Source organism: Meles meles, chromosome 5, assembly GCF_922984935.1.
Source record: "Meles meles chromosome 5, mMelMel3.1 paternal haplotype, whole genome shotgun sequence".
NCBI classification, from domain to species: Eukaryota; Metazoa; Chordata; class Mammalia; order Carnivora; family Mustelidae; genus Meles; species Meles meles.
The window spans coordinates 76,298,454-76,313,818 of NC_060070.1; the positions used below are offsets into that span (position 1 = coordinate 76,298,454).

Below are 15,365 nucleotides of genomic sequence, written 5' to 3' on the forward strand. Positions count from 1 at the left end.
TAGGTCATCATGTACACTACCAAATACTAAGGTTGGGGATTATGAATGTTTAGAACTAAAAGGAGATAAAGAATTTGGGTAACACATTTCTACCAGCTTGGTAATTAAGCCATAAGGAAATTTTAGCCAGGCACAAAATCTAAATTCAAATTAGTAATTCCAAGCTATAACTGGAGTTGAAACCATTCCTATCATTAACCTTACAGAGAAGATTTGAAAAATAATCTAGGGCAAGATTCCAGTAACATCAAGCACTAAACGAGTTTCATGTTTTGAGCCAGAGGTAATCACTAAAATATTTCTTTTAAAAAAACTCATCTTTCTAAATGTGTGTCCTATTTATGGAACAATGAGCAGTTTAAATCTTGAGAAAATTGTGTTCTTATAAACACTTATTACGTAAATAATAAAACATAAAGTAAAATATAATTTGTTTAAAATTTCCCAAACAAAAGATTTTACTGCTTAGGGAATGCTCTTTGCGCTTTAAACTATTAAATTAAGTTTTATAATTAGTTGGGCTTTGTCATTAAAGCCATTTTCTATTACATGAAAAGACAATAGGACAGAGCTTTAGTGGTCAGATTAAGACAAGCAATTCCCATGACTCGTAAGCCATAGAACTTTGTAGCCAAGTAACCAAAGCATCTGCACCTGTCTTAGGCTCAGATTGCTGCACACATATGCAATTTCTGAAGAAAAATAGTCAACTATTCATTTTACAATTGTATTGGAAGCATATGCATCATTCTCACTTCTTTATGTTGTAACTCTGTCCTAAACTTATGTTCTCTAAAGTAATCAATCCAAGGACTTAACTAATTTTAAGAAATATTTTGTTTATAACTAATATTAAATTTTCCTGGCTGAATGCTTCCTTGGTAAACATGGTGAACTATCCAATGAGTGAATGCAATACCAGGTTCACCCAGTTAATGGCAACAAATACTGTGCTTTGGATGTTAAGGAAAAAAGTATTTACTAATTGTGCATAATACCTAGCTCTCTGGAAGAAATTCCAATTTTGGAAAGTATAAAATATAGTCATGTATATTTTAAATTTCTGATTCATATTCATAATAGGTAATCTGTGCAGATTATCTAAAATGACCAAATTGACTATTTCTGAAAATATGATTCCAGAGGCCAATAATCAAGAAATATAATCACTTAAGTTTTTCTATAAAGTTGTAGTTTTCCTATTTTGTTCATTCCAAGTTATCTTTAGTCATTTTAACAGAGAGTATATTCTTTTTTGAAAAAAGCAGGTTTAAAGTTTTACTAGTGATTCAAGCATATTGATTCTTATTTATTACAGAGTTTACAAAAATGCTGTTGCCCAGAAAATGGTTTTGACAAAGTTCTATAATCCACAGAAATAGTCTATAACTGAAAAGATACTCAGGAAAAGCATGAATCTCCATTTGTTAATTTTTTTAAATTTTCTTAATTATTAGGGCTTTGTAAATTAAAATGTGTTCATGTTTTTAAAGCATTTGCAATTCACAATAATATTTCAGAAAAGGGGGAATTTTAAACCCTTTTCCACTTGTTTGAGTCTTAAATAAATATCTTCAAAAATGTATGTGTTTTGATTTCATCTGTGAATTGTCTTACAGCTATTCTTTGTGAAATTTCATCTTCCAACTATGTCATCTAAAGATACCTGTTCTGGTATTAGTTCATAATTTTTTTAGAACTGTCATTTTGAATTTCTTTTTATACTCTTTGGAGAAATAAGAGATTAAAATCCAGCCTGTAAAACTGAACAGCCCCACAAAGTCAGAAAAAATCAGACAAATGTGTTGTCGTGAAAGCCAACAAGAACGTGTTTCTAAAAAAGAAGACAGAATCAACGTTGCCACATGCCACTGATTCAGTATAGTAAGAGTACTCTGATTCAAATTAGTTTAAGCAAAGCTTGTGTGTATACCCATTCCCTTTCAGGCTCCACTTAAATCGCAATAAAGAAATAAAAATGAGATCTGAACCCACATAAACAAAGAGGATGAAAGCGGACCACAGCAGGTGAATAATACCCACAAAATGTTGAAAGATGAAAAGTGAAAGGAGGAAGAGCAAGAGACTTTGCTGAGAGGAGAGAGCTCCAAGCCTTCACCAGGAGGAAGCCCACAAGAACACAATTCAAAGCCACAGCACAGTTCCTACAGTTCCTAGGAAGCAAATATTGGAGATGTGCCTCTGAAGGGTGGGGGCTCTGATAACAAAGGAACTGGGTGACAATTTTTACAAGGAAAAGATAACATGGCCCAAATCACTTTCCAGTTCCACATACCCTGAGGTTACCCCTCCCACACCCTGGTAGAGAACACAAGTAAAAAGAATTTTCTGGAGAGTTCAGAACAGAAGTTTGGTAGGTTTGCCAGGCAGAGCTGAAATTGGGGTGAGATTCCAAACTAAAAATCTAGACTATTATGTAAAAATGTTTCTACAAACAGTGGGACCCCCAGAGACTTCTCCCACTAGATACCAGAAAGAGGCTGATCAGGTTTATGTTCCCCAAGCAGGAGAAAGGAGGAAACTGCCTTGGGCCAAGAGAAAAGATCTATGGACACCAAAGAAATAGCTCATTTCCTGACTTTTTCTACCTGGTGACCCTAAGAACACATGTAGCACACATACTTAAGTTTCTAGTCAATTTCGCTTTCAAATGAGTTTGAATCAAAAACATTTAGCATGGAAGTCAAAGCCTAAAAGGAATAGACAGAAGAAAGGTAACAGGAGAAACAGATATATTGCATAAAGAAGAGAACAGTCCCAGCTCTGTTTCCCTGGAAGCAGGCTGTCAGATGGAGTTTACTAGGAAGTGTCCTTAAATGGCACAAAAGCAGGAATGAGCATGGGGAGAAGTCAAACCGCAGGGGCTGTCCCATGGTAGGCTCAGCCTCTGTCTCTGCGGCTAGAACTTCTCAGAGTTGAGCCAGTGGAGCCAACATGGCCCAGAATACACGTCCCACATGGAACACTCATTGGATGTGGGCCATCCCAGAAATGAGGGGATCTTCGGTCAAGGCAGTGCTCTGCAACTGAGATGATCCACAATTCTCTGTCCATAGCACCTCCAGTAGTGGGGGCACCACGCCTTTGCTTTAAGGGGGACCTGGGTGGTGCCTCCCAGTGTCCATCACAAAAACTTCAGAGAAACTATAATAAATGTCTTCAGAGAACTAAAAGAAAGTCTTGTTATCTGGTGAAACACAAAAGAATGCTAAGTTTGGTTTGCTTTGGAGTTTTTTTTGTTTGTTTTTGGACATGGAGTAATCCTAGGACATAAAAGAGCTCTTGAAATTTAGATTTAAAAACAAAAGTTAAACAATAATGCCACAAAAAGGGTGGAAGGTAAAAGTGGAAAAGATAATCCAGAAAATGAAACAAAAAGAAAAATTGGGGAAATAGCTTCAATAAAAGGAATTTGAAAAATGGGAGAAACCATTCAGGTTTAATATCTGAATAATGGGAGTTCTAGAAAGAACAAAAAACATGAAGCGAAAAAATAATCAAGTAACTAATATACAAAAAAACCCAGAAAAATCACAAAAGGCATTCGTTTCCAAATTGAAAATTCCCATTAACTCTCCAATAAAATAAATGACAGGAGAAATGACATCATGTTTTGTGAAATTTCAAAACTCCAGAAATAAAGCAAAGATTCTAAAAGCTGTCAGAGAGAAAAGTAGATCCCATATGCAGGATTAGGAATTCAAATAGCATTGGACTTCATAACAACAAAGTGGAAGATAAAAACTAATGGAACTATGTCTTTAAATATCCAAGGAAAAATAATTCCCATCCAAAGTACCAAGCCAAACTTTAATGGAATATGAAGGTAGAAAAAGATGTTTTCCTTTCATTCAACTTTCCTTGGGAACAATTTGAGAATGAATTCCAGAAAAGGAGAGAATAAACCAGGAAATGCATGTGATTGAGGAAAGAGAAGCAAAGACAGGAGAGGATAAAGAAAATCCAGTTTGATAGTGAAGGGAAGACCCAGGACAAGAATTTAGTAGTAGGCATATAAAACACCTATGGTAGGGTGTCTGGGTTTCTCAGTGGGTTAAGTGTCTTCCTTCAGTTCAGGTCATGATCTCAGGGTCCTGGGATTGAGCCAGTGTTGGGCTCCCTGCTCAGGAGGGAGTCTGCTTCTCCCTCTCCCTTTGGCCCTCACCCCAACTCATGTGCTCTCTTGCTCTCTCTCTCAAATAAATAAAATTTAAAAAAAAAAAAAAGCACCTGTGATGTGAAGGATTAGGGACATTATATGTGACCACATTGAGAGGAGTTGTGTAGCTCTTTGAGATCTGAGGGATGAATCAGTACTAAGTATATAAAAATAAGCTAATGATGGGGTGCCTGGGCAGCTTAGTCTATTAAGCACCTGACCTACTCAGGCCCTGATCTCAGGGTCCTAACACCAAGCACCACATTGGGCTCCACACTCAGCACAGTCTGCTTAAGTTTCTCTCTCCCTCTGCCCCTCCCCACCCCACCACCTACCGCTCACACGCTCACTCTTTCTCTCTCAAATGAAAAAAAATCTTTAAAAAAATAAAAGTAAAATAAAAAATAAAAATCAGTTAATGAAAAAAATCATGTAATTTTTCATGGAAAAAGAGAGATCAGATCACCCTGCTTAGCTCAACTGTATATAGCATTTATTTAATCATAATCAAGTTAACATGAAACATAGGTTAAATTAAAATGATGACCTAACTGTATTTAGAGCATGAAGAAATACATGGCAAGTAGTATGGAGATCGTGGCTAGGGCTGGATTCTTTTCTCCTATAAGTGGAATCAATAGAATGTATCTGAGGCTTACTCCACACATATAAGAAAGAACAATAGGGGTGCCTGGGTGGCTCAGTGGGTTAAGCCTCTGCCTTCGGCTCAGGTCATGATCTCAGTGTCCTGGGATCGAGCCCCATATCGGGCTTCCTGCTCAGCAGGGAGTCTGCTTCTCCCTCTGCTTCTGACCCTCCCCCTGCTTGTGCTCTCTTACATGCTCTCTCTCAAATAAATAAATAAAATTTTAAAAAAAAGAAAGAAAGAACAATATAAACATGTTATTTAGACATTTGGAGTGATAGGCCAGAAGAAATAGCTAAACAAACTGGAAGTGGTTTTGTTTGTGCTGCAAGAGTTGGAATGACAAGTGGTAGGGCAGAATACTGCTGTTTTTCATAATATATTTTATACTATTTGACTCTACAGTATATATATTGGTATTAAATTTATCAAAAAAATAAAATACTAATTTAAAATTTCTGTTTCTATAATAATTTCAAAAGTTTGATTTTATAATGCCACCATTCAATCCACAAGCAATGAACCACACTTAAGCATATTCCATCATAACTGGGAAAAAAGAAATTCAATGAACGGATGGTGTTTACAGCTAGGCCTGGCTTTAATGATTTAATTTCCCTTGGCTCTGATGAAGTACAATGGCTTTGCTGGAATTGACCTATTTTACCCTTCATCTCAGCTAACTTTTCTTCAGCCACCCTTAAACAAGAAGAAACAGCTGTTGGGAGTCTAAGTAAATGTAACTTTAATTTTGATTTCTTTCCAAATTCTACATTTAATCTGGGTGAGTGAATGAAATGTTGATGGATCATCACATTCTCATGTTATAATTTATGTTCATGTCAGGCAAGCGAACACTGTTCATATATCAACGTGTCAGGTATTGTCACCTTAATAAAGTAAACAATTAAAAAGAAGAATTGTAACAACCATTTTAATGGGCTTCTCGTTCATCTATTTCGTAGGAAAAAACTAAAACTGATTTGTGAAAATAAACTACCCATACTTCACCCCGTCTTTCTTTTTAAAGTGATCCATCAACTAGACCATAACAAGTGTTTAATAAATCTATTTTATTCCCCTTATTTTAATAGAAAAATTAGAGAATGGATCCAAGTAGAGAAAAGGCCATTGTCTGGGTTCTTGTGATCTCTTCTCCACAGGTCACAGATTTTCAAAGTTCTTAAAATTGCACATTATTAAAAATGAACTGGGTTCCTTTTTCCAAATAAGATAACCCACCACCTCCCTCAAGTGGTCAGTTGGATTAGTTTTCTCTTTCCAAAGCTGAGTTGGTTTATTTCCAAGAACTGTAGAGCCATGTATAATGGCTGGCCTGAATGGATTTTTTTTCTTGAATAAATTATTTGGTCTTTGGAGTGAAGGAGACAGATTAGACTGAAATGTGCTGATATTTTAACTTCACTAGGCCAAGATAAAAAGATGCTTACCCTGGGCTAGCAATTGTTCCTGATGCTTGCCAGCTCAAGGTTGCTCTCCCTCCAGACCTCTCCTTTTCTGCCTAAGAGCTTAACCAAACTCCATCATTTCTAGTTATTTAGGGCCTTGTACCATTTTTTTATTCACTCAAGTAGAGGTGCTAATTCCTGCTTCCTGAACAAATGGGCCTTTCAGTGATTATACACCACCTAGCAAAACTTGTTTAGTAATGTTATTTCCTAACTAAAACTAAATACTTTTTAAAATGTTTCCTCAGTTAATCTGATTGGGAAAGGGGAAAGAAAGACCAAGACTGTCTTTCTGATGAGCAATAAGGAGCAAATTTTCATGAATATCTACAGTCAAATCATTTCAGGGCATTTAGTACCAAAACTTCAATTCAAGAGACACATATAAAAGTCATGTCTCTAAGTCATTAGGCTAATTTCAGTTCTAACAATCCCCCAGAATAAAATATGCCAACAAGATGTCTGTGGGGTATTTACTTGAATAAAAATATATGAGTCGATGTTACCACTTAGCTACGATCCGAAAACATGAACATTGCTGTTCTTGTTTTTGGATGGTAACTAAGTGAAATTCTTTTTCTATTATGTTCATTCCTCAGGTTTCTGGAAGGATTGAAAGGATCTGTGAAAGCAGTCAGTCTGGGAGTCAGGTATAAGAGTAGAGACAACTGAATAGAGTTTTGTTGCCTTTATTGTCTAAATAATGCTTATCCAAAGTTTTCAAATTGATTTGCATAAACTAGCAATCAGCTAAATCTGATTTTTTGAGGGCATTTCTAAGCTTTTTCTCTTTGGGCTCCAATCATAAAATAAACAAACTCCTACGACAAAATGGTAAGCCTCTCTGGTAATTTGGCTCCTCAACTGACTTCTCCATTAAGCTAAAAACTCAGGAATGAAAAAATGCCCACATGTGCACATAAGATTTACCAAACCTATGTTAAAAAAAAAAATCCAAGTATGTAGGAGTAGAACAGAGAGGATTCTGAAGACTCTAATCCCAAAATAGACCAAGCCATACCAAGGTCTCATGCTTCTCTACCTTGGTCTACTTCTAAAAAAAAAAAAAAAAAAAAAAAATTGCATCAATTATTCTTGAGTGGGAGACATAGGTTCATTCTTGCCACAGAGTTTGAGACAGTAAAGTTGACAGACACAGGAAAAGTAGTCAATGATATAAAATATTGATATATTGGTGTGTGTCCCTACTGACTGAAGGTATGTGTATCACAGTTGTATAGTTTGAAACCAGCCTGAGAAAGCTGCGTCAACCTTGCACATAACAGACTCCTTTTGAGACCACGTTCTGCAAGGAATCACCGATCTGTGCTCCCATCACTACCACCGAGAGATGTGGTTGGGGCTCACAGGGGCTTTATGCAGCTCATTCACTCTGTTTCTCACTCTCATGTTTCTCAATTCACTCTAGTTCTCTCTCTATTCCTTTCCTTCTGAAAACCCAAGAAACACAATTATAGCATGAAAGTTGTCAGGGTGGCTCTACCTTTCACCCACAAAGAACTAAAAGGGCAGGACCATATATAAGATATGCCATGAGTTCTCAAAATGTTCTCACTACTTGTATACTTGGCCAACTACCAACAGGTGAGGATATACACTGAAGAGGAGGAAATGTCTTCAGCAGGATAAAACCTTAATTGAAGAGTTTTGACTCCTACTCAAGAGAGTTGTGATAATCAAAGGGACTGAATGTTGTTCCTATTTTATAAGAAGGAAACTTCATTTATATTAACTTTCAGGGAACCAATATCTTGGTTTATATTTTGTGTAAAATGCTATATAGGAAAGTGTGGTTGGGGGATAGTATTGCTTTAGGGGCTTGGGGTTGAGACAGACACCAGCGTTTTCCTCATTATATGGGTAAAATGCCATAATGAAGTTTCCATATTTTGGTAAATTGAAGGTCATCCAGCCAAACAGATGTCAGGAAGTACAGATTCAAAATTCACACCCTAAAATGTCTAGGGGCTTTTTTGTGGCCTTCCTGAGGTTTAACCAGCAAAGACTCTAGATCTGTGTGAAATGAAACCATTTCTTTGTTCTTTGTGATTCAGACTCTTCTGGGTTTGAAATCCCAGTTTAGTAAAGAACTGAGTGTTGTGGCCTATTGCCTCAAACAGGACCCACCAACGCCATTCCTGAGGGTAGCCTATGAGGAACAAGAGACAGTGGGAGTGAGGGGTACTGAAGGAGAGGCAGGAAAATGCATTACCTAGGCCAGTGCTCCAAATTTAATCTCCTGATTCTGGGGTGGTTGTGGGGATCTAAGATCTGCATGTTCCCAAGTACCCAGGACCACATTTTGAGTGGTGAGGACTGTGCATCAGAGCTTCTTACACTCTCTATTGATTGATAAAGAATATTTCCCCCACTCACCCAATCCCTGTGTCCTCTCTCTGTCAAATAAATAAATAAAATCTTTAAAAAAAAAATCCACCCACAACCTATTCTTTTTAAAGAGCCAAGTCATGAATTTGACTTTCCATATGCTTCTCATCGTGGGGTCTGATCACCAATTGACTCCTCATAGTGTGTTTGCCCCTGATGCCTTGCAGTCTCTGCGGATGAAATTTGAGAATTCTCTGGTAACTGTAGCAGGACAACTCCTCAGACCAATGACTTTCCAAATAACCTCCTCATTTCTCTCATGTTCAGAGAATGGGAAAGAATTCCAGAGAGCTATGTGAGGGTGAACAAGGGGCCAGAACTGTCATTTATATCTATGACTGGACAAAAAGGTGGAAATGGAGAGAATGTTATTCAATGCTTTTTTTTTCCCCCACTGTCCTAACCTCTTCTCAGGAATGTTTTGCCAAGACAAATAATATGTTTTACCCAAAGCATCTCCCATTTAAACTTCTTTACCATAAACAGGCACTTCAAACTTAATGAGAGCTAGAGAATCTTTTACTAGACTGTGATCTCCTTGAAGGCAGGAATTCTGTTACTTCATTTACTGTTTTATCTTTAGTGCCCAGAATAATGCCTGGCACATAGTAGGTGCTCAGTAAATACCTATTGGTATTTGGGCAACCATAAGATTAGCGAAGGTAACCTCATTCATTTCCACTGGTCTCTTGTCGAGCAGCTCCGGCTCCTGTCATCGCTGCCCCTCCATCACTGCCGCCCCCGCAAGGCTTTGCCATTGCCAAAGTCACCTGCAGCGACTTGTCGCACCCGATTCTCTCCACTTTCTTCCCCACCAACTGCAACCACTGATGCCATGTTGAGTGACTGAGACCACAGCCAGGATCGAGGGTTTGGTGCACCTCGGTTTGGGGGAAGTAGGGCAGGGCCCCTATCTGGAAAGAAATTTGGAAACCCTGGGGAGAAACTAGTTTAAAAGAAGTGGAATCTCTATGAGCTGCCCAAATTTGAGAAGAATTTTTATCAAGAACACCCTGATTTGGCTAGGCTCACAGCACAAGAGGTAGAGACATACAGAAGGAGTAAGGAAATTACGGTTAGAGGTCACAACTGCCCAAAGCCAGTTCTGAATTTTTATGAAGCAAACTTCCCTGAAAATGTCATGGATGTGATTGCAAGACAGAATTTTACTGAACCCACTGCTATTCAGGCTCAGGGATGGCCCGTTGCTCTAAGTGGATTGGATATGGTTGGAGTAGCACAGACTGGATCTGGGAAAGCATTTTCTTACTTGCTGCCTGCTATCATCCACATAATCATCAGTCATTCCTAGAGAGAGGTGATGGGCCTATCTTCTTGGTGCTGGCACCAACTCGGGAACTGGCCCAACAGGTACAGCAGGTGCCGTATACTATAGAGTGCGTCAATTTAAGTCCACTTGCATCTATGGCGGTGCTCCAAGGGACCACAGATTTGTGATTTGGAGAGAGGTGGGAAATTTGTATTGCAACACCTGGAAGACTGATTGACTTTTTAGAGTGTGGGAAAACCAATCTGAGAAGAACTACCTACCTTGTCCTTGATGAAGCAGATAGAATGCTTGATATGGGCTTTGAACCCCAAATAAAGAAGATTGTGGATCAGATAAGACCTGATAGGCAAACCCTAATGTGGCGTGCAACTCGGCCAAAAGAAGTAAGGCAGCTTGCTAAGGATTTCCTGAAAGACTACATTCACATAAACATTGGCGCACTAGAACTGAGTGCAAACCACAACATTCTTCAGATTGTGGATGTATGTCATGATGTAGAAAAGGATGAAAAACTTATTCATCTAATAGAAGAGATCATGAGTGATAAGGAGAATAAAACCATTGTTTTTGGTGAAACCAAAAGAAGATGTGATGAGCTTACTAGAAAAATGAGGAGAGATGGGTGGCCCACCATGGGTATCCATGATGACAAGAGTCAACAGGAGCATGACTGGGTTCTAAATGAATTCAAACATGGAAAAACTCCTATTCTGATGCCTACAGATGTGGCCTCCAGAGGGCTAGATGTGGAAGATGTGAAATTTGTCATCAATTACGACTACCCTAACTCCTGAGAGGATTATATTCATCAAATTGGAAGAACTGCTCACAGTACAAAAACAGGCACAGCATACACTTTCTTTACACTTAATAGCATAAAGCAGTGAGAGACCTTATCTCTGTGCTTCATGAAGCTAATCAAGCAATTAATCCCAAGTTGCTTCAGTTGGTCAAAGACAGAGGTTCAGGTCATTCCAGGAGTAGAGGAGGCATGAAGGATGACCATTGGGACAGATACTCTGCGGGCAAAAGGGGTGGATTTAATACTATTAGAGACAGGGGAAATTATGACAGAGGTCACTCTAGTCTGCTTAAGAGAGATTTGGGGGCAAAAACTCAGAATGGTGTTTACAGTGCTGCAAATTACACCAATGGGAGCTGTGGGCGTAATTTTGTGTCTGCTGGTATTCAGACCAGTTTTAGGACTGGTGATCCAACAGGGACTTACCAGAATGGTTATGATAGCACTCAGCAATATGGAAGTAACGTTCCAAATATGCACAATGGTATGAACCAACAGGCATATGCATATCCTGCTACTGCAGCTGCACCTATGATTGATTATCCAATGCCAGCAGGATATTCTCAATAAGACTTTAGAAGTATATGTAAATATCTGTTTTTCATAATTGCTCTTTATATTGTGTGTTATCAGACAAAATAGTTATTTAAGAAACGTGGGAAATGCAGAAATGACTGCAGTAGCAGCAGTAATTATGGTGCATATTTTTGCTATATAAGTTGGATATTTCTCTACATTCCTGAAACAATTTTTAGGGTTTTTTTTTTTTGTACTAGAAAATGCAGGCAGTGTTTTCACAAAAGTAAATGTACAATGATTTGAAATACAATAAAGGAAGGCAATGCATGGCCTTCCAATAAAAAAATATTTGAAGACTGAAAAAAAAAAGATTAGTGAAGGTACTAACTAGTGAGAAATCATGGTGTATCATAAATACATCTACATACTACACACATGCTTATTAGATCCAACTTCCCTCCTGCTTGCCCTCTCTAATGCTGTTCACATTTTATCAACTCCCTTCTCTTCTGCAAAAATTTATTTCCACCTTAGTATCCTCAACTCTCCTGTATCCTTCCTTTGTTCTGAATTTTCCCTGATCTTGCATATATCAGAGACCAATCTGCACCACAAGTTTAGGAAAAGTGTACAGTATGGCACCACTATCCTTTCTAAGGATATCATGTCGAGCCACTGAAGGATCCTTTGTCTCCAGCAGGACAAACTAATTTTAAGACTGACTGAAGCAAAACAACCTAACACCTACTGATTCAGTCTACCCATTCCCCATGTTGATGAAACCATCTCAGAAGTTACTGCTTTATATACATGATGCCCACAATTACATAATCTCATCTATTTCATTAACCCAGGATTTTTCCAAATTATCCTTTCCCAAAATCTGACAGACACCCAATTATACCATAGCTCAGAACCACTTCTGTAAGAGTGTTATAAGGAAGTCATTGTTATAGGTGAGGAACATGATACGTCTATGATGTATCAGAGCAGAGATATGATTGGGAATCACTCATTCTAAAAACGGGTTCCCTGGGGTAACTTGCAGGCTGCCCATTCCCTGCTCTCACTATATACAAAGGGTAGACATCTGTTTTATAGCACCTCATGTTTTGGTCTCTCCCTTTCACTCCGCAGGCAAAATATACCTCTCCTGTGGGTGTCCCCTTCCTGCAGAGCTCTTTCTAAGAGCAAAATAATCCAATATATTAGTCCATGAACAAAAAATTATGTGGCTCCTCAATCTATTTTCACATTGCCAATGACACTAACTAGAAGTAAGGGCACTAAAGGTGGGACACTTAGGCCCTGTGGAATGGATGGGGTGGGGGGACTGTATTGCTGTTTTCACTATCTTCAGTAGCACTAGGTAGTGCTGAATAGCTTTCCTTTTCTATCCCAAGTGCAAGGAGCTTCTGAACATGGGAAAAGCTCATCCTGACATGCCTGATAGGCTTCTTATTGGCACAGAACATCCTCGTTCAGAAGCTGAATGAGTAAGAAGACTATCCATCTTGTGCTAACAGTTCAGGCAACTCAATTATTTTGAATCTGACAACCATACAAAAGATAAGCCTTTAGTTTCATGCTTTGGTTCCATTATTTCCTATTTCCCTCTGCCATCTGGAAATAGTGAGAAAATCCCACCAGCCAGTGGGGAACGTGTGAACTGGAGTAGTGGGTGGAGTTTTCATTACCCCACAGCAAATTCCAAATACTCTCAGGAGAAACCACATTCTAACCAGCATCAAGCCTACTTTTGTTGTTCTTTAAATTTTCCACAGCAATAACAAGGGTATGAGAATTTTCATAAGTCTGGAGTATGTTCTAACTGAAGTGGTCACACCACAATTTAGCAACAGCATCCAAAAAAAAAAAAAGGCCCTACAAGTAATTTCTATTAAATGTCATGTCATTAGAGTTTGGATCAAACTAAATATATTTGCTACCTGCTGACATATAGGCTGAATCAAAAGCTACGAATATGAATGTGGAAGGTGCTAATAATTCAGAACCACAAAGATTCCTGACCTATAAAAAGTAATTTTTGAAAAGTCTTGTTGTTAAAATATGTAAATATTTTAAGATGAATATATATAAATATAAAGGTAAGATGGAATTATCTGTTATTTTTTTTAAGATTTTATTTATTTATTTGACAGAGAGAGAGATCACAAGCAGACAGAGAGGCAGAGTAGAGAGAGAGGGGAAGCAGCCCCCCTGCTGAGCAGAGAGCCTGATGCGGGACTCGATCCCAGGACCCCGGGATCATGACCTGAGCCGAGGGCAGAGGCTTAACCCACTGAGCCACCCAGGCACCCTATCTGTTATTTTTTTTATGGAGCTAAATTTTAACATCACATAACATACTTTCATCTGACATCATGGTTTCAAGGAGTAGGAAAGAGGAGCACCTGGGTAACTCAGTAGGTTAAGTGTCCAACCATTGGTTTCAGCTCAGGTCATCATCTCATGGGTTGTGGGATCAGCTTGGAACTTGGCAGGGAGCCTGCTTGGGGATTCTCTCCTTCTGCCCCTCCACCCTATGCACACACGCTTTCTCTCTCTCTCTTTCTCTCTCTCTCACAAATAAATAAATCTTAAAAAAAAAAAAAAAAGAGTATGGGGTGCCTGGGTGGCTCAGTGGGTTAAAGCCTCTGCCTTTGGATCAGGTCATGATCCCAGAGTCCTGGGATCAAGCCCCACATCCAGTTCTCTGCTCAGCAGGGAGCCTGCGTCCCTTCCTCTCTCTCTGCCTGCCTCTCTGCCTACTTGTGATCTCTCTCTCTCTCTCCCTGTCAAATAAATAATTAATTAATTAAATAAATTAAATCCTTTAAAAAAATAAAAAGAGTAAGAAAGATACAAAATGCCCTGAGGATTAAAGTAAGGAAAATGACTATTTCTGATTGGTTTGATTTCCAAGCTTAATCAATATTTCTGTACCACTCATCACTCAGTTACCCCCAATACCACCGCCCATTCATCGTATCCAGTGAAACCCTAGGAAAGACATTTCCTATTTGAAAAGTTCTAAGGAAAGAGAAAAACTTGACACTTCTTTTCTGCTTTAGAATACAGACTGTTTTCTTTAAAGATAAGCAGTGAGATTCAAGAAATATTCTGGGACTTTTTTCTCCAAAAATCAAACAAAATAGCCACACTAGAATATCCCAATCAAGTTTTTGATGGGAAGCTTTCTTTTTAAATATTTATTTATTTGAGAGTGAGAGCGTGTGCGCATGTATGCATGCACAACCAGGGGGAGGGGAAGAGAGAGAGGGAGAATCCTCAAGCAGACTCCCCGCTGAGTGCAGAGCCCAACATCAGTCTCCATCCCAGGACCCCAAGATCATAACCTGAACCAGAATCAAGAGTCAGCTCCTTAATCAACTGAGCCACCCAGGCACCCCGAATGTAAATTTTTCAACTTCAAATTCCTCCCTTTTACAAAAGACTTAAGAAAGCTGAGGAGATGTAGCAAAAAACATTGCAAAAAAAAATAGATACCTTGTTAATAAGAAAAATATATCAGTTTAGTGATTTCTTTATCCAGAAAAAAATGCATAATAGAGTGGCTTGAAGAAGTTATCGCAAAGATACCATACATAGGTAGCAGCTGTGAGAAGGGCAGAGATGGAAGCACAAGGGACAAAAAATAGTACCAACAATAGGTAAAACTGTTTTAATAAAAGAGAGAGACAGCAATTAGAGAGGAAGTTTCCTACTTCACAATGCTGACCAGGGCTAGAATAATTTTGGAGGACATATTTTTTGAGTCTTCATGTGATTTTGAGCAATGTGTGAAGAAAGACTCACATAACTTCTAGAGACTCTCTGCATACCTGATGAAATGAGGCCATGGCCCATCCCCAACTAAAGATTCTGCACAGGGATTCTGCTACACAGTAGGAAAGACAGATGTCCAGCCAGATTGATGTTTCTCTGCTTACATAACTTCTTGGACTAACACTCAAGTAACAGACCAAGGTGACATCTTATTCTAAATATCTCTCTTCTTCGATGTGACACCCCAGAAACCCCCTGCA

At 38.6% G+C, this 15,365-nt stretch overlaps 1 pseudogene; it reads left to right on the forward strand.

Moving 5' to 3' along the window:
• Positions 1-8,802: 8,802 nt before the first annotated feature.
• LOC123942162 lies at positions 8,803-11,380 on the forward strand (annotated as a pseudogene).
• The last annotated feature ends 3,985 nt before the right edge of the window (positions 11,381-15,365 follow it).